The 16,358-nt window shown below is 38.5% G+C and overlaps 1 protein-coding gene across 6 annotated transcripts in view; it reads right to left on the bottom strand.

Moving 5' to 3' along the window:
• PCED1B (PC-esterase domain containing 1B) overlaps window positions 1-16,358 on the bottom strand; it is a 144,790-nt gene that overhangs the window by 17,910 nt on the left and 110,522 nt on the right. For 4 of the 6 annotated variants that reach the window (XR_009505349.1, XM_059935734.1, XM_059935735.1 and 1 more), the window contains one exon: window positions 7,194-7,362. The exons of the other annotated variants lie outside the window; for them this stretch is intronic. The gene's annotated coding sequence lies outside the window, so the exon portion shown is untranslated. The remainder of the gene's footprint in view (window positions 1-7,193; window positions 7,363-16,358) is intronic. 6 annotated transcript variants of the gene reach the window in all.

Here is a 16,358-nt window from a genome sequence, read left to right as displayed (position 1 = left end):
TTATTTCGACTGAGGGTGCCCAGCAGGGGTGGTCGGTTTTCTTTAGTCTGTTTTCAGCCACGTGGGTGCAGGTGCGGAGCAGGCAAGGATGGTATTTAGTCGGATCGGGGTTTTGCCTTTCAGTTTCTATTTATGTTAATGTGCCATTAGAAATTTATAATTTATTTTAAACCATGATTTATTTAAAAGCAAACTCACAGAAGCGAAATATAATTTAGTGAAAAAGTATTCTGAATATAAGGGCAGAAATGATGGTTCCTTTAATATTAACAACTTTTTAATAGTTCCAGCCACAGATTAATTTAGACTTATCTTTCTATGAGCCATTATCATTATAGCCACATTTTCTATTTTAAGGAACACTTATTTTTCTTATCTTCTTGGAACTGAGTGTTTCAAGCGGGTCAGAAATGAGCCCACTAAATATTTACTTATTTCAGCCTGCTGGTGTGTGTTTGTGTTCAAATCAATGCCTGGTTACCTTAAAAAGAGGACCAAATTTGGCAAATCACAAAAAATATGTGTTTTCTTTGCTTGTATGACTTGAAACAGTACGTATTTTTGATCTTTTCTCTTTAGAGCATTTGCATTTAGCACTTTCAAGCACATATGAATAATTTGTTTCTTTGGGGGCACAAAGTCTTCTCTGAGAGTATATTAAGAATTTTGGCTTCCCTGGTGGCGCAATGGTTAAGAATCCACCTGCCAATGCAGGGGACACGGGTTCAAGCCCTGGTCTGGGAAGATCCCACATGCTGCGGAGCAGCTGAGCCCGTGCGCCACAACTACTGAGCCTGCGCTCCACAACTACTGAAACCTGTGGGCCTAGAGGCCGTGCGCCACAACAAGAGAGGCCACCGCAATGAGAAGCCTGCGCACCGCAACGAAGAGTAGTCCCTGCTCGCCGCAGCTAGAGAAAGCCCGTGCACAGCAACAAAGACCCAACGCAGCCAAAAATAAATAAAAAATACATAAATAAAAAGAAAAAAAATTAAAAAAAAAAAAAAGAACTTTGAGACTGGATCAAAACTTCTCATGAGCTGAATTTAGTAACTGGACTCAATTCTGCACTAATTCGGTATATGCAAACTTCTGTGTTGTACAGGAGCAAGGCTAGAGTTGCTAGAGTTTGGGAGGTTACAGGCTGGCAAGAGCCCAGGTCGTGGTTTCACCAGGATGGATGGAATGAGAGGAACGGAATTTATTTATTTATTTATTTGTTTATTTATTAAAATTTTTTTAACATCTTTATTGGAGTATAATTGCTTTATAATGGTGTGTTAGTTTCTGCTGTATAACAAAGTGAATCAGCTATACATATACATATATCCCCATATCTCCTCCCTCTTGCGTCTCCCTCCCACCCTCCCTATCCCACCCCTCTAGGTGGTCACAAAGCACCGAGCTGATCTCCCTGTGCTATGCAGCTGCTTCCCACTAGCTATCTATTTGACATTTGGTAGTGTATATATGTCCATGCCACTCTCTCACTTTGTCCCAGCTTACCCTTCCCCCTCCCCGTGTCCTCAAGTCCATTCTCTATGTCTGCATCTTTATTCCTGTCCTGCCCCTAGGTTCTTCAGAACCACTTTTTTTTTTCTTTTCTTTTTTTTAGATTCCATATATATGTGTTAGCATACGGTATTTGTTTTTCTCTTTCTGACTTACTTCACTCTGTATGACTGACTCTAGGTCCATCCACCTCACTACAAATAACTCAATTTCGGAGGAACGGAATTTATAGAGACCTCATTCTGTCAGGATTGCTTTAACTTTTCTGCAAACTTTCTTAGAATTTTTATGTTTCACGTGACTTCTCTATTCTGCTCCAGTGTAGCTTCATGGTTCCGAGCACGGCCTATGCAGGCAGAAGAAATGAGTTCAGAGTCCGAAGTTTGTAACCTGTGAGCTGAGTGACTTTGGGAAAGTTACTTAAGCTCTCTGGTCCAATTCCACTTGTGGAGATTGAACAGGCCATGTTGTAAGCAGAGTGCTTGGCACTTGGTCAATGTTCAATTTATTCTAGGAGTTAGTATACATACAACCATACTTTAGTAATATAAAATAATTACTAAATTATCTTACTAATTTAGCAGTATAAAAATAGACTTTCAATGGCTAACTACTGAGCTTGAACCAAGGACCAGGCCTCCTGAATCTTGGTCCCATAGTCCCAGAGCCACGGTTCATGAATTTCAGGAAATTCAGGAAAAATAAAAGTTTGTAAACCTTTTTCACAAAGAATAATTTAATACCCTAGGAGAATTGGGCCCTGAATTATTTAGCAATGTCCCTCACCTCTAAATAATATTACGTTTTATTAGAAGACTCCAGACTACTGGCTTAGTTTTCTGATTCCAGTCTCTCTCTCTCTCTCTCTCTCTCTCTCTTACCATCTTAACCATTTGCAAGTGTGCAGTTCAGCACTGTTAAGTATATTCACACTGTTGTGAAACAGACCATTTCATCTTACAAATCTGAAAAACTCTATCCATTAAACAATAACTCCCCTTTTGCTGCTCTCCACACCCCCTGGGAACCACCATTCTACTTTTCTGTTTCTGTGAATTTGGCTGCTATAGACACCTCACAAAAGTGGAATCACAAGTATTTGTCTTTTTGTGTCTGGCTCATTTCACTTAATATAATGGCCCCAAGGTTAATCCATGTTGATGGAGGTGACAGGATTTCCTTCTTTTTTTTCAGGCTGAATAACACTGAACATCCAGTTCTCTAAAATTCACCTGTTCACCATATCTGTAAGAACACAGCTTTGTCCAACCCCAGGCCAGTGCTCGAAGACACTCTTTTTGAGATGTTTTATGTTAAGGGTCAGTTGACTTAGCTATTTATTAGTGACAACAAATTTCCTATACACAATCCATGTTGGCATAAACTATGCAAACAAAAAAGCTTCATCCTAGACCTGCAAAACGCTGGGAGCATCATTTTTCTCTCACCAAGAAAAGCTGGCAAAGAATCTCCCTTTACCTTTTACATTCATGATCTGTGCTTGAAAAATTCATCTTTAAAATGCCTTTTACTTCTCAACTTGTCATATTGGAGGGGGCTATTCACAACCCTGTCAGTTTTTAAAAATATGGATATTTTGGGAATGTAAGCTGATGCAGCCACTACGGAAAACAGTATGGAGGTTCCTTAAAAAACTAAAAATAGAGCTACCATTTGATCCAGCAATCCCACTCCTGGGCATATATCTGGACAAAACTATAATTCAAAAAGATACAAGCACCCCAATGTTCACAGCAGCACTTTTCACAACAGCCAAGACATGGAAACAACCTAAGTGTCCATCGACAGATGAATGGATAACGAAGATGTCGTACATGTGTACAATGGAATACTAATCAGCCATAAAAAGAACGAAATAATGCCATTTGCAGCAACATGGATGGACCTAGAGATTATCATACTAAGTGAAGTAAGTCAGACAATGACATATATCATATATCATTTATATGTGGAATCTAAAATATGACACAAATGAACTTATCTATTAAATAGAAACAGATTCACAGACATAGAGAACAGACTTGTGGTTGCAGGGGGGAGGGAGGGAGGGGGAGGAATGGAGTGGGAGTTTGGGGTTAGCAGATGCAAACTATTATACATAAAATGGAAAAACAACAAGGTCCTACTGTATAGCACAGGGAGCTATATTCAATGTCTTGTGATAAACCATAATGGAAAAGAATATGAAAAAGAATGTATATGTATATATGTATAACTGAATCCCTCTGCTGTACAGCAGAAATTATCACAACATTTAAAATCAACTATACTTCAATAAAATAAAACTGGGTGTATTTTTTTTTAAATGCATGCTTTTAAGTGGCATTATACATTAATTCTAACAGTGGTAGCATTATTCTTTGCTAAAACCAAAATGCTAACCCTTCATCCATTTGCATGGGAGGATTATGGATGCAATAATTTCCTTTATTTTCAAAGCTATCTGAAACTTGGTCATACCACATTTATAGAGAAAAGTTCTAATATTTTAAACATTATTTACTGTAGAAGTCCTGAACTTGAAGTCGTCTTGTCCTGGAAGGTAGAAATTGCTTAATATTTTTGATGCATGCTACTCTTCCTTTCTTTTTTGGTTAGGTAAATCTCACTGAGTGCTTCCAGAGCCAGGCACAGTGCCTGACACCAGGGTACGAGGCTGAGTAAGATACAGTCTTTGTGTTCAAGAGTTCCCAGTCAGTCAGGGAGAAACACAGAAGCAGATGATTGTAATTCAATGTTGGAAATGCAGTTACAGCCTTATGTTAGGGCATCACTTCTATCACTGAAAAAGGATTTGAAAAATCTTACTGAAGATATGAATATGACTGAAAATAGCATTGTGAAAAGTGGCTTCTGGTCAGACCCTCTTCAGAAGGACATTTGCTTTATAAAGATAATGATTGCCCCAAATGGCATCATTTATTTTATAGATCAAATGTGTATCACTATTCCATTCTACCAGTAAAATAGTAGGCTTTTAAATATTTTTCCAAATTATTATTTACAAAAATAATGTTACTGGTTATTTCTTATTGCCTTCCTTTCTTTCTCCTTTAGGACATTCCTTTCCTTAACACATTTTGTTGTTGAATCTCTGAAATACATTTAAAAAAACGAAGATGGAGAACTACAAATTACTTCCACTTCTCTGAATCTAGTGTTCACCAGTTTAATTAACCTATGACTGTAAATCTTTGAATCATATGTTGATATTCTATTTTCTTAGTCATGATTTCTAAGTGTTGCATAATTGTTGACTCGGTCACCTCATATACTGGTATCAGAACAAAAAACTTTGATTGCGTTTATGTTCCATATATGCTTTTATTCTTGGAGATGCATGCTAGTTAAATCACGGAGTAGTTTTAAAATACATGACAAAAATTCCTAAGAAGAAAGAAATGTCTCTTTGTTGCTGGTTGAATAAATTCTGCAACTATGCAAAGATCCAATTTAAAATCAGTTCTAAACTAATGAGCCTGTTCCCCAAGCTTGTTCTTCTTCTCAGTAAGTGAAGGCAGCATTTACTTAATTGCCCCACGACAGAAATTACAAGGTCATCTGTGATTCCTCCCTTGCCTTCATCCACCTGGAGTAGGGTAGATTCTACCTGCTGAACCATCTTGGATAAGTCCCCTTCTCTCCCTACAGCCTTGACCTCAGCTCAGATCTGCAGTCCTGCTGTGGCTTCTTAATTTAACTTCCCAGGTATATTATTTTCTTCCTCCACCCCATTCTCTGACCTGCAGTCTTTGTTCTTCCTAAGACGCAGATCACACAATTTCACTTCCCTTTCATAGGCTGAATTTAACCTGCTAAATCGTGTGAAAAATTTTCTGAAAATATCAAACCTTCTGCCTTTTCTCAATAGGCATGTTAGCCAAATACATAGCATTACCTCAGTGAGGCCTGCAGATCCCAAAGTGATAAGGCATCTGGGTTCCTTTAGATCACAAGAATAAATAATAACAAACACTTATCAAGTATACTGTTCTGAGCACTTTAAGTGTTTTAACTCTTTTTACAAAGTCAACAATAATAATTATTGCCATCATTTATTAGGAGTCTAATTTCCATCCAGACATTAGGTGTCCATTAGTTGTTACCTTTTAAACCACCATGCCAGGTTAGTGTTCCTGTCTCCAGGAGGAAGATGAAATGAGGGAAGGGATTTCTTAGGTCAGGGGTTGCCCCAGGCCAGTCAGCTAGGAAGTAGCGAGGTCCAGAGCCAGCCAACTCCCCCTGCCCCTGATCTCTGCCCACCCTCAGTACCGGGCACCTCACCACTCACATGCCTATAGTGGTGCCACATCAAGAAAGGTGATGGAAATCCACAAACAATAAATGCTGGAGAGGGTGTGGAGAAAAGGGAACCCTCTTGCGCTGTTGGTGGGAATGTAAATTGATACAACCACTATGGAGAACAGTATGGAGGTTCCTTAAAAAACTAAGAATAGAGCTACCATATGATCCTGCAATCCCATTCCTGGGCATATATCTAGAGAAAAACATGGTCTGAAAGGATACATGCACCCTAGTGTTCATTGCAGCACTGTTTACAATAGCCAGGACATGGGAGCAACCTAAATGTACATCGACAGAGGAATGGATGAAGAAGATGTGGCACATATATGCAATAGAATACTACTCAGCCATTAAAAAGAACGAAATAATGCGATTTGTGGCAACATGGATGGACCTAGAGATTGTCATACTGAGTGAAGTAAGTCAGAGAGAGAAAGAGAAATATTATGTGATATTGCTTATTTGCAGAATCTAAAAAGAAATGATATAAACGAACTTATTTACAAAACAGAAACAGACTCACAGACTTAGAGAATGAACTTATGGTTATCGGGGGGAAGGGTTGGGGGGAAGGGATAGTTAGGGAGTTTGGGATTGACATGTATACGCTGCTGTATTTAAAATGGATAACCAACAAGGACCTTCTGTACAGCACAGGGAACTCTGCTCTGTATTATGTAACAACCTAAATAGGAAAAGAATTTGAAAAAGAATAGATGCATGTATACATATAACTGAATCACTTTGCTGTACACCTAGAACTATCACAATATTGTTAATCAACTATACTCCAATATAAAATAGAAAGTTAAAAAAAAAAGAAAGGTGATGGAAATGGAAATTAAAATATTGTGGCCAAGTCAGGCAGACTGTTTTGACTCACAACTTCTGGGGAACAAAGCCTGGCGCTAAACTGACTTCCCCAAGTCCATCACCTAAAGTGTTACTGTTTGGGTTTCGGGGTTGTGTCTGGTGACAGCAGGCTCAGAAATCCTGGACATTTGGTGGAGTCACAGAATGTTAGCCCCCAGGCTGAAGGAGAAACTGTCTCTTGCAGAGCGTGATTAACCACAGACAAATTTTAGGAGGAAGTAGCCTAAGAAAAATCTGCAAACTTTGCCTGTCGTCTGCTGAGGCTGTCAAACAAAACTAGATGAGGAGCTTCTTATTTCTTTAAGTGGGAAAGTCCTAAATAGAAAAAGCCCCCAAATGTTTTGTCTGAATAAGTTCTCTCGGTGGATGTCTTAAGAACAGGAGACGTATCATTGATGGCCAGGGGCCAGGACCCAGCTCAACAGCCTGAAGCAAGTCCTTTACCTTGCGGCCGAGTCTGCTGACGAGGAATGCATACTCACAGGGTCATGAAAGGGCGATTTCCTTATTGTCCTGTCCCATCAGGGCTTAGTCCAGAGGAGGAAGGAAGAGAGGTCCGGGGCATACCACACTGTCACCCGTGCTCAGAGGAGAAGAGGGCCGTTGGGAGTTCCTCTTGGCCACCTGCCGATCTGCTGGGTCACCCTCGTCCTATCAGGAGAGAGATGGCACTGCCGTCAGAGGGCTTCGGTGAGAGCGGCAGCCTCAGCCAGCTGGTGGGCATGACCCTGTGGCCTCAGGCTGCTCGGGGGGTGGGGGGTGGGGGGCGGCTCAGGGCTTCCTCTTTCCTGGAGCTAATTACAGAGTCTCAACTCTTACATGTGCTCCCAGATGAGCCCAGCTGCCTGCTGGCTCTCAACCAATCCCACACACTTTTTCAAGCCAACACTGAGATTTCCTAATCATTTCTTTTACATCTGGGGACAAAGATTTAAACTAATTTAGTCCTCCGTCTGTCACTTTTGGGCTAAAGTCCCTTTTCTTGGTGGTTGTACCACGGGATGTCTCTTAGGACCTAAAAAGATTTTTTTCCCCTGAAGATCCTCAGCCAGAGACCACCAGGGTCACCTTGGGCTACACCTTCTCCTAATGAGCTTTTGGTACTCTGATTGTCTGCGGACATCCCATTCAATGCCCCTGCCAGTCTGAGCAGTGAGACGTTTTATCTGGATGCCAATGAAGCTGACTCCAGTTCTTCTGGATGAGTCTATCAAAGCCCCTGGCCATTCAGACAGCCATCTATTTATGGAGGGGGACACTGGCTAAGCAGTCTATTCCCCAGAGGTGTGCTGAGATTTGGGGGTGCAGAGTGGAAGGCGGATGATTACACGCAGATCTGTTTCTTCACTTTCCTTTCCAACAGAACAGGTCCTTTAAAAACCTAGGATTTTTAAAATTAATTAATTAATATAAAGAGAGAGTGCAGAAAATGGAAATACAGTTTTGCCTTGTCTCCGGTAGGCTGAAGGAATTACCAAGGAGAGAGGACTCAGAGTAAAACACACTAGTCCTGGGACTTCCCTGGTGGTCCAGTGGTTAAGACGCCAGGCTTCCACTGTAGGGGGTGCAGGTTCGATCCCTGGTCGGGGAGCTAAGATCCCACATGCCGTGCAGCACGGCCAAAAAAACAAAAACAAAAACAAAACAAAAAAACACACTAGTCCTGATGCCAACTATTGATCATATTATGGTTCACATTTACTGAGCCCTGTTTGTGTTCCTCTTCCTGTCTCTGCTCCCTCCTCCTCTCCCTCCCTCTCCTTCATTTTCATAAAAAAAAACTATTGGCTAAATGAATTGCTGGTTATAACAATCTACACACAACCTCAATTACAAGGAGACGAAATGATTAGGGAGGTAACTGAACTAGGGTATTTAGATTCTTCTACACTAAGAATCACCGAATATATAGCATTAATGCTAAACTAGGAGGAAATATTATGGCTCAACTGTGGAAATCAGCTTATTCGTGGACAAGGAGGCATGTAAATGAGGAGGAGAATTAGAGCCACCAGAACCTTTACTTTTAGATGTCTGACCTGCCTGTCCTGGTCTGTAGGCAGTGGAGGGATTAAGGAAACTAGCGAGAACTGGAACTAATCCAGAACCTAAGACACACTCCAGGAACACCCAGACGCCTGAGAACAAGACCAGGAGTTGCAAGCTCCCGTGGCTGTAGGGCTTAGACGTGAGATGGAAGAGGGTACAGGAACAGGGTTTGTTCGTTGTATGGACAATCATTTTGCATATTAAACATGTAGGAGTAGTCTTTGTTAACTCTAAGACTTGTATAGCTGGCCCTCTGGTTCCATAGGTTCCGTCTGCATCCGTGGATTCAACCAACTGGGAACTGAAAATATTAAAAAAAAAAAAAAATTCCTGAAAGTCCCAAAAAGTAAAACTTGAATTTGCCACGTGTTGGCAGCTATTTACATTGCATTTGCATTGTATTAGGTATTGTAAATAACCTGGAGTATTTAAAATATACAAGAAGATGTGCATAGGTTATATGCAAATATATGCCATTTTATATGAGGGACTTGAGCATCCATGAACTTTGGTATCTTCTGGGGGTCCTGGAACCAATCGCCTGTGCGTACCAAGGGATGACTATACTATATTTAAAAAAAAAAAAATTCTTAAACCTCTTATATCTCGTGTTTTGCCACTTCTGATAAATATTATATATGGGAACAGAGAAATACCTCTCTACCATAAGGATAAAACAGAAGTGAAAGTATAGTGGTAAATAAAAACTTAATACTCAGCCTCAGTGTGGGAGACTTTAGGGAATAGTGGGGATTGTGGCAAACTGGAGAACACATGTACCATTTAAGTGGGCAGGAGCCACTCTGCTCTAGCAGATTGCTTCATTAGAGAATATGGCTCCAGTATCCAGGTTTTTTTACTTCTATCTAGACAGTGAGGGAGTCAAGTTAGAGCAAACATCTGGGAATGGGGAACCACATAGAATCCTATCAAATGGGAGCAGTGGGTAGAAGACAGGGAAGCAGTGAGGATTGCAGGAGCTACAGAAGGGCTGGAGAGAGACAGAATTCTGAAAACATTCTTGCCTTGGGAACACTTTCCCTTCTAGTTGTAGTAGAAGCCAGTGACAGTTTCCCAGGCAGCGTCCAGGCTGGCATAGCCTGAAAACTCAGGTACTTCTGCAGTGCAGCATAATTTCTTGATAGGCAAATTTTGGCACCACTTCTCAGAGTATAACCAACCCAAGAATGGAAGATGAGATGGTGCTATTGGGTAGCAACTCCCTGTCATGGCAAATTTTAACCCTTCCGTGAAGTACAGAGTTCTTAATGAATTCTCATTTCTTTGTCTCTGTAGTTCATTGAAGTCAAGTTCTCAAAGCCTGACTGCCACATAAGAATCTTCTAGGCATTATTTTTATTTTATCTGTGGTGCTTAAAACAAATATAGATAATTGGATATTTGTAACACCAATATGCTGATATTGTAGTTGATCTAAATGGATTTTAATATTTCTTCACAGTTGGGCACAGCTCAGTGGCCTGTTTTCAAGTAGAGGCTCAGTTTTACTCAAAGATGAACTTAAAAATGTCTGCTTTTTTTGTTAAGGAATAATAATGGTAATAAAATACTGTTAGGGCAGTATGAATAACCATACTGTCTAGGACTTCAAAGAGCCTTCCAAATAACTTCAAACAAATCTCTACTTTGTTTTTAAGAACACTGGGGAAATAGAATTTAAATGAACAACTGTGCCTTTTAATCCACATCTCATGGGCCCTTTACTAAACAGTAGTAATAATAACTGCCCTTATTATTTTTTCCACATACTCTCTAATAAGCCAAATTGAGATGGATTAGAGTTAGTGGTCTGACACAGCAGGGGAAAGCTATAGGCACATTGTATCCAGATATCAGCAAGGCATTTGGCAATGCCTATCATTATAACATTAGAAATAAGATGGAGAAGTACATATGAACTAGATGACAGCACATTTTAGTGCACTGATAGTCATCTACGTTCAACATATCATTCAACATTGATTTAGCAAATATTTACTGGAAATCTACTATGGACTAGGTACTGCTCTAGGTTCTATAAGGATAGGAGCGAATATGAATTTTTTTTTTTGTAGAGAACACTGAGAAAAAAACAGAGGTTTTAAAGAAGGTATACACACACGCACACACACCTACACTATATGTATAAATACATATGTAATTTAAAAAGTGGATAACTCAGGCCTTGAGTGGAGAGTAGATTTCATCCTCACTAACAGTGGATATTGCAATACAAAAACAATTTTGAAATGTCATGGGTGAAACATGTTATATCATTATATACAATGATATATAAAATATATATTAATAGACTATTAAGTATAGAGTTCTCATACACGTTCCTCCCACCCCCAAAGATTCCCCTATTATTAAATTTTGCATTAGTGTGGTACATTTGCTACAACTGATGAACCAATATTGATATATTATTTTAACTAAAGTCCTTACTTTACATTAGGGTTCACTCTGTGTTGTATATTCTATGAGTTTGGACAAGTGTTTGTTTGCATCCATTATGTTTCATGGTGTCATGTATTATCATGTTTCACCATATCATGTATCCACCATTACAGTATCATACAGAATAGTTTCACTGTCCTATAAATTCTCTGTACTGTACCTACTCATCTTCCCCTCCCCCAGAAGCCTTAGCAACCGCTACTGTTTTTATTATTTCTATAATTTGCCTTTTCCAGAATGCCATATAGCTGTAATCATTCAGTATATAGCCTTTTCTAGTTGGCTTCTTCCATTTAGCAATATGCATTTAAGGTTCATCCATGTCTTTTCATGGCTTGATAACTCATTTTATTTTATCACTGAATACTATTCCATTTTATAAATGTACCACAGTTTGTTTATCCATTCACCTACTAAAGGACACCTTGGTTGTTTCCAAGTTCAGGAAAGTATGATAGAGCTGTTATAAACATTGAAATGCAGGGTTTCCTGTGGCCACAATTTTCAACTCACTTGGGTAAATACCAAGGAGTACAATTAATGGATTGTACAATAAGTGTAAGTTTAGCTTTGTAAGAAACTGTGTTCTGAAATGGCTGGACCATTTTGCATTCCCACCAGCAATGAATGAAAGTTCCTGTAGCTCCACATCCTCTCCAGCATTTGGTATTGTCATTGTTTTGGATTTTGGCCATTCTAATAGGCGTCTCATTTTTGTTTTAGTCTGTCATTCCCTAATGACATATGGTGTCGAGCATCTTTTCATATACTTATTTGCCATCTATAGCTTCTTTGTTAAGGTGTTAGATCTTTTGCCCATTTTTAAAGTTAGGTTGTTTGTTTTCTTATTGTTGAGTTTTGAGAATTCTTTGTACATTTTTGATAAAAGTTCTTAATCAGATACGTGTTTTGTAAATATTTTCTCCTAGTCTATGGCTTGTCTTTTCATTCATTTAACAGTGTCTTTTGTAGAGCAGAAGTTTTAAATTTTAATGAAGTTCCACTTAATTTTTCTTTCATGGATTGCACTTTTGATGTTGAATCTAAAAACTCATTGCCAAACACAAGATCACCTAGATTTTCTCCTTTTATATCTTCTTAGAATTTTAGTTTTGCATTTTACATTTAGGTCTGTGATCCATTTTGAGTTAATTTTTGTGAAAGATGTAAGGTCTGTGTCAATTCCTTCTTTCCTTTTCTTTTTTTTTTTTTTAATTAATTAATTAATTTATTTTTGGCTGTGTTGGGTCTTCGCTTCTGTGCGAGGGCTTTCTCTAGTTGTGGCGAGCGGGGGCCACTCTTCATCGTGGCGCGCGGACCTCTCACTATCGTGGCCTCTCTTGTTGCGGAGCACAGGCTCCAGATGCGCAGGCTCAGTAGTTGTGGCTCACGGTCCCAGTTGCTCCGTGGCATGTGGGATCTTCCCAGACCAGGGCTCGAACCCGTGTCCGCTGCATTGGCAGGCAGATTCTCAACCACTGCGCCACCAGGGAAGCCCTTTCCTTTTCTTTTTGCCTGTGGATTTCCAGCACCATTTGTTGAAAAGATTATCCTTTCTCCACTGAATTGCCTTTGCTCCTTTGTCAAAGATGAGTTGATTAGATTTGTGTAGGTCTATTTCTGAGCTATTTATTTTGTGCCATTGATATATTTGTCTATTCTTTTGCTAATTCCACATCACTATAGCTTTACAGTAAGAATTAAAGTCAGATAGTGGCAGTGCTCCAAATTTGTTCTTCTTCTTCAATATTGTATTGGCTATTCTGGGTCTTTTGCTTCTCCATAAAAACTTCTTTTTTAAAAAATTTATTTTACTTATTTTTGGCTGCGTTGGGTCTTTGTTGCTGCGTGCGGGCTTCCTCTAGTTGCGGTGAGCGAAGGCTACTCTTCGTTGCGGTGCGCAGGCTTCTCACTGCGGTGGCTTCTCTTGTTATGGAGCACGGGGTCTAGGTGCATGGGCTTCAGTGGTTGTTGTGCATGGGCTCAGTAGTCGTGGCTCGCAGGCTCTAGAGAGCAGGCTCAGTATTTGTTACGCACTGGCTTAGTTGCTCCGCGGCACGTGGGATCTTCCCACACCAGGGATCTTCCCAGACCATGTCCCCTGCATTGGCAGGCGGATTCTTAACCACTGCACCACCAGGGAAGGTCCTCCGTGTAAACTTTAGAATCAATTTGTCAATAGCCACAAAATAACTTGCTGGTATTTTTATTAGAATTGAGTTAAATCTATAGATCCAATTGGAAAGAACTGATATCTTGACAATATTGACTCTTGTTATCCATGGAATACATCCCTATTGATTTAGATCTTCTTTGATTTCTTTCATCGGAATTTTGTAATTTTCATCAGCTAGATCTTGTATATATTTTTGGAGATTTTTCCTTAAGTATTTCTTTTTCTTTCTTTTGTAGATGGTGTTGTGTTTTAAATTTCAAATTCCAATTGTTCGTTGCTGGTATATAAGAAAGCAATTACTTTGGTATCATTCATCTGTATCTTACAACCTGTCTACAATCATGTATCAGTTTCAGGAGGTTTTTTGTTCTTCCTTTGGGATTTTCTACACAAACAGTCATGTTATTTGTGAGCAAAGAGAGTTTTATTTCTTTCTTCCCAAACTGTATACCTTTTACTTCTTCTTTTAATCTTATTTCATTAGTTAGGACTTCCAGTGCAGTGTTGGAAAGGAGAGGTGAGAGGGGGCATCATTGCTTTGCTCCTAATCTTAGGGAGAAAGTGTCTAGTTTCTATTAAGTATGAAGTTAGATGTAGGTATTTTGTAGACATTCTTTATCAGGTTGAGGAAGTTACCCTCTGTTCCTCGTCTGCTAAGGTTTCTTTTGTTTGTTTGAATTATGAATGGGTATTGGATTTTTTCAAATGCTTTTTCTACATTTATGCATATAATCATATGATCACCTTTAGCCTGTTGATGTGATGAATTACATTAATTGATTCTCAAATGTTGAATCAGCCTCATGTACCTGGAGTAAATCCTACTTCATCATGGTGTATAATTCTTTTTATACTTTGTTGGATTTGATTTGCTAATATTTTGTTGAGAATTTTCACATCTATGTTTATGAGAGACATTGGCTTGTTTCCCTTTCTTTAATGTTTTTGTTTGGTTTTGCTGTTAGGGTAATGCTGGACTCATAGAATGAGTTAGGAAGTATTCCCTCAGCTTCTATTTCTGGAAGAGATTGTAGAGAATTGGTATCATTTCTTCCTTAAATGTATGGTAGAATTCACCAGTGAATCCATCTGGGCCTGGTACTTTCTGTTTGGGAATATTATTAATTACTAATTCAATTTCCATAATAGATATAGACTTTTCAGATTGTCTATTTCTCCTAGGTATGAGTTTTTGTAGATTGTGTCTTTCAAAGAAATGGTCCATTTCATCCAAGTTATCATATTTGTGGGCATAGAGTTGTTGATAACACTCCTTTATTATTCTTTTAATATCTGTGGGATCAGTAGTAATAACCCTTCTTTCATGTCTGATATTAGCAATTTGTCTTCTCTCTTTTTTTGTATACATTATATTTTAATATGCAATTTTTATTATAAATGAAAGCAGATATGTTTTCATATAGCCTTTTTTTTTTTTTTTTCTGCACCATACAGCATGAAGGATCTTGGAGTCCAGACCAGGGATTGAGCCCATGCCCCCTGCAGTGGAAGCACAGAGTCTTCACCGCTGGACCGCTGGGAAGTCCCCATATAGCCAGTTTTATTTCTTTTATAAACCACAGAATTTATGTACTTTGCCTGTTTTTCTATTTTATCTAAGGCTTATGATATATGAAATGTTTACCTTTTGTTCTGTCACACATGCTGCAAATGTTTTTATTCCAGCTTATTACTTTCCTCTTAATTTTGTGTTCATATTTTTCATACATAAGCTTTAGATAAAGTCTTTCAGTATTTTAAATATTGTTTCTTCCTTCACTATTGTGCAAAATAATACCTAACATTCACTAAGTGTTTACTGTGCATCGGGCATTATATGAAGTATATAATACTTTATATACTTTATAGAGTATAGATATAGAGATATATAATTATATATAATATATATAACATAGTTATCTATAGTATATAGATAAGTATATGTTATCTAGGTTAAACCTCCAAGAATCCTTGTGGTAGGTATTATTATCTCCATCTTAAGGATGAGGAAACTGAGGCACAAGACGGTGAGTCTCTAGTTGCAGGTGAGCACAGAGCCAGGATTTGAAGCTCGGCGCTCTAATACCAGACACTCAGCCCCTAAGCTTTACTGCCTCCCAGAGAAGTGCTGCCACTTGAAGATGGTATGATTTATCAATATTTTTTAATGGTCTACATATTTTTTTAAAAGGACACTCATAAACACTCTACTTTTAAAATGCAAGATTTTCAAATTTTATAACATAGAGCTATATGTCATAGCCCTTGCAAATTTAAAAGAATTCATTTATTTTGGAATTGGAATTGATGCATTATGTACTTTAATCTTATGGAAAAGTGGACTGATAGAATATTGGAAGATGTGGGAGAAATTAAGAGACAGGGAAAACTAAGCAATTTTTAAGAAAAGGCAATTATTAACTGTAGGGAAAAAGCAAATGGTAAAGAGAAACCTCATGATTATAGTGCACACAACATTAAGCTGTGAATGCTATTTGCATGGACATAATATAGTGAAAAATGAATGTTTAACTACACAAAACTAGTGAACGAAAGGTGAGGAAGTGGAAAATGGAGAAAGTGGAACAGACAACTCTAGTTTTGGGGAGTTGCTATTTCTAAACAAATTTAGAACAATCAGAGGGAGAAGAAGGATTGGTAGAGCAAAAAAGGAATAGCCTTACAAGCATCAATTATTAGATGGAGTTGAGGGTAAACATAATAAATATGGAGAGAGATTGTTTCATTTTCTCATGATCTCCATTTTCTCCCTTGAGACATAGTTCCAACTTTTAGAAATATTCCCAAGACTATTACAAAAAGATTAAAACAGGTTTGTTTTCCTCTCATTCAAGAACACGTCTTCACTTAACAAGTTAAATACATAATGCTAACAAATAATTCACAATACTCCAATGAAGACAATAACTTTAAATGTAATTACAAAACAGAATAAACGGAC

Source organism: Balaenoptera ricei, chromosome 10, assembly GCF_028023285.1.
Source record: "Balaenoptera ricei isolate mBalRic1 chromosome 10, mBalRic1.hap2, whole genome shotgun sequence".
In the NCBI taxonomy this organism is placed as follows: Eukaryota; Metazoa; Chordata; class Mammalia; order Artiodactyla; family Balaenopteridae; genus Balaenoptera; species Balaenoptera ricei.
The sequence above is the reverse complement of the archived record's forward strand: the minus strand, read 5'-3'. Positions and strand labels throughout refer to the sequence as shown.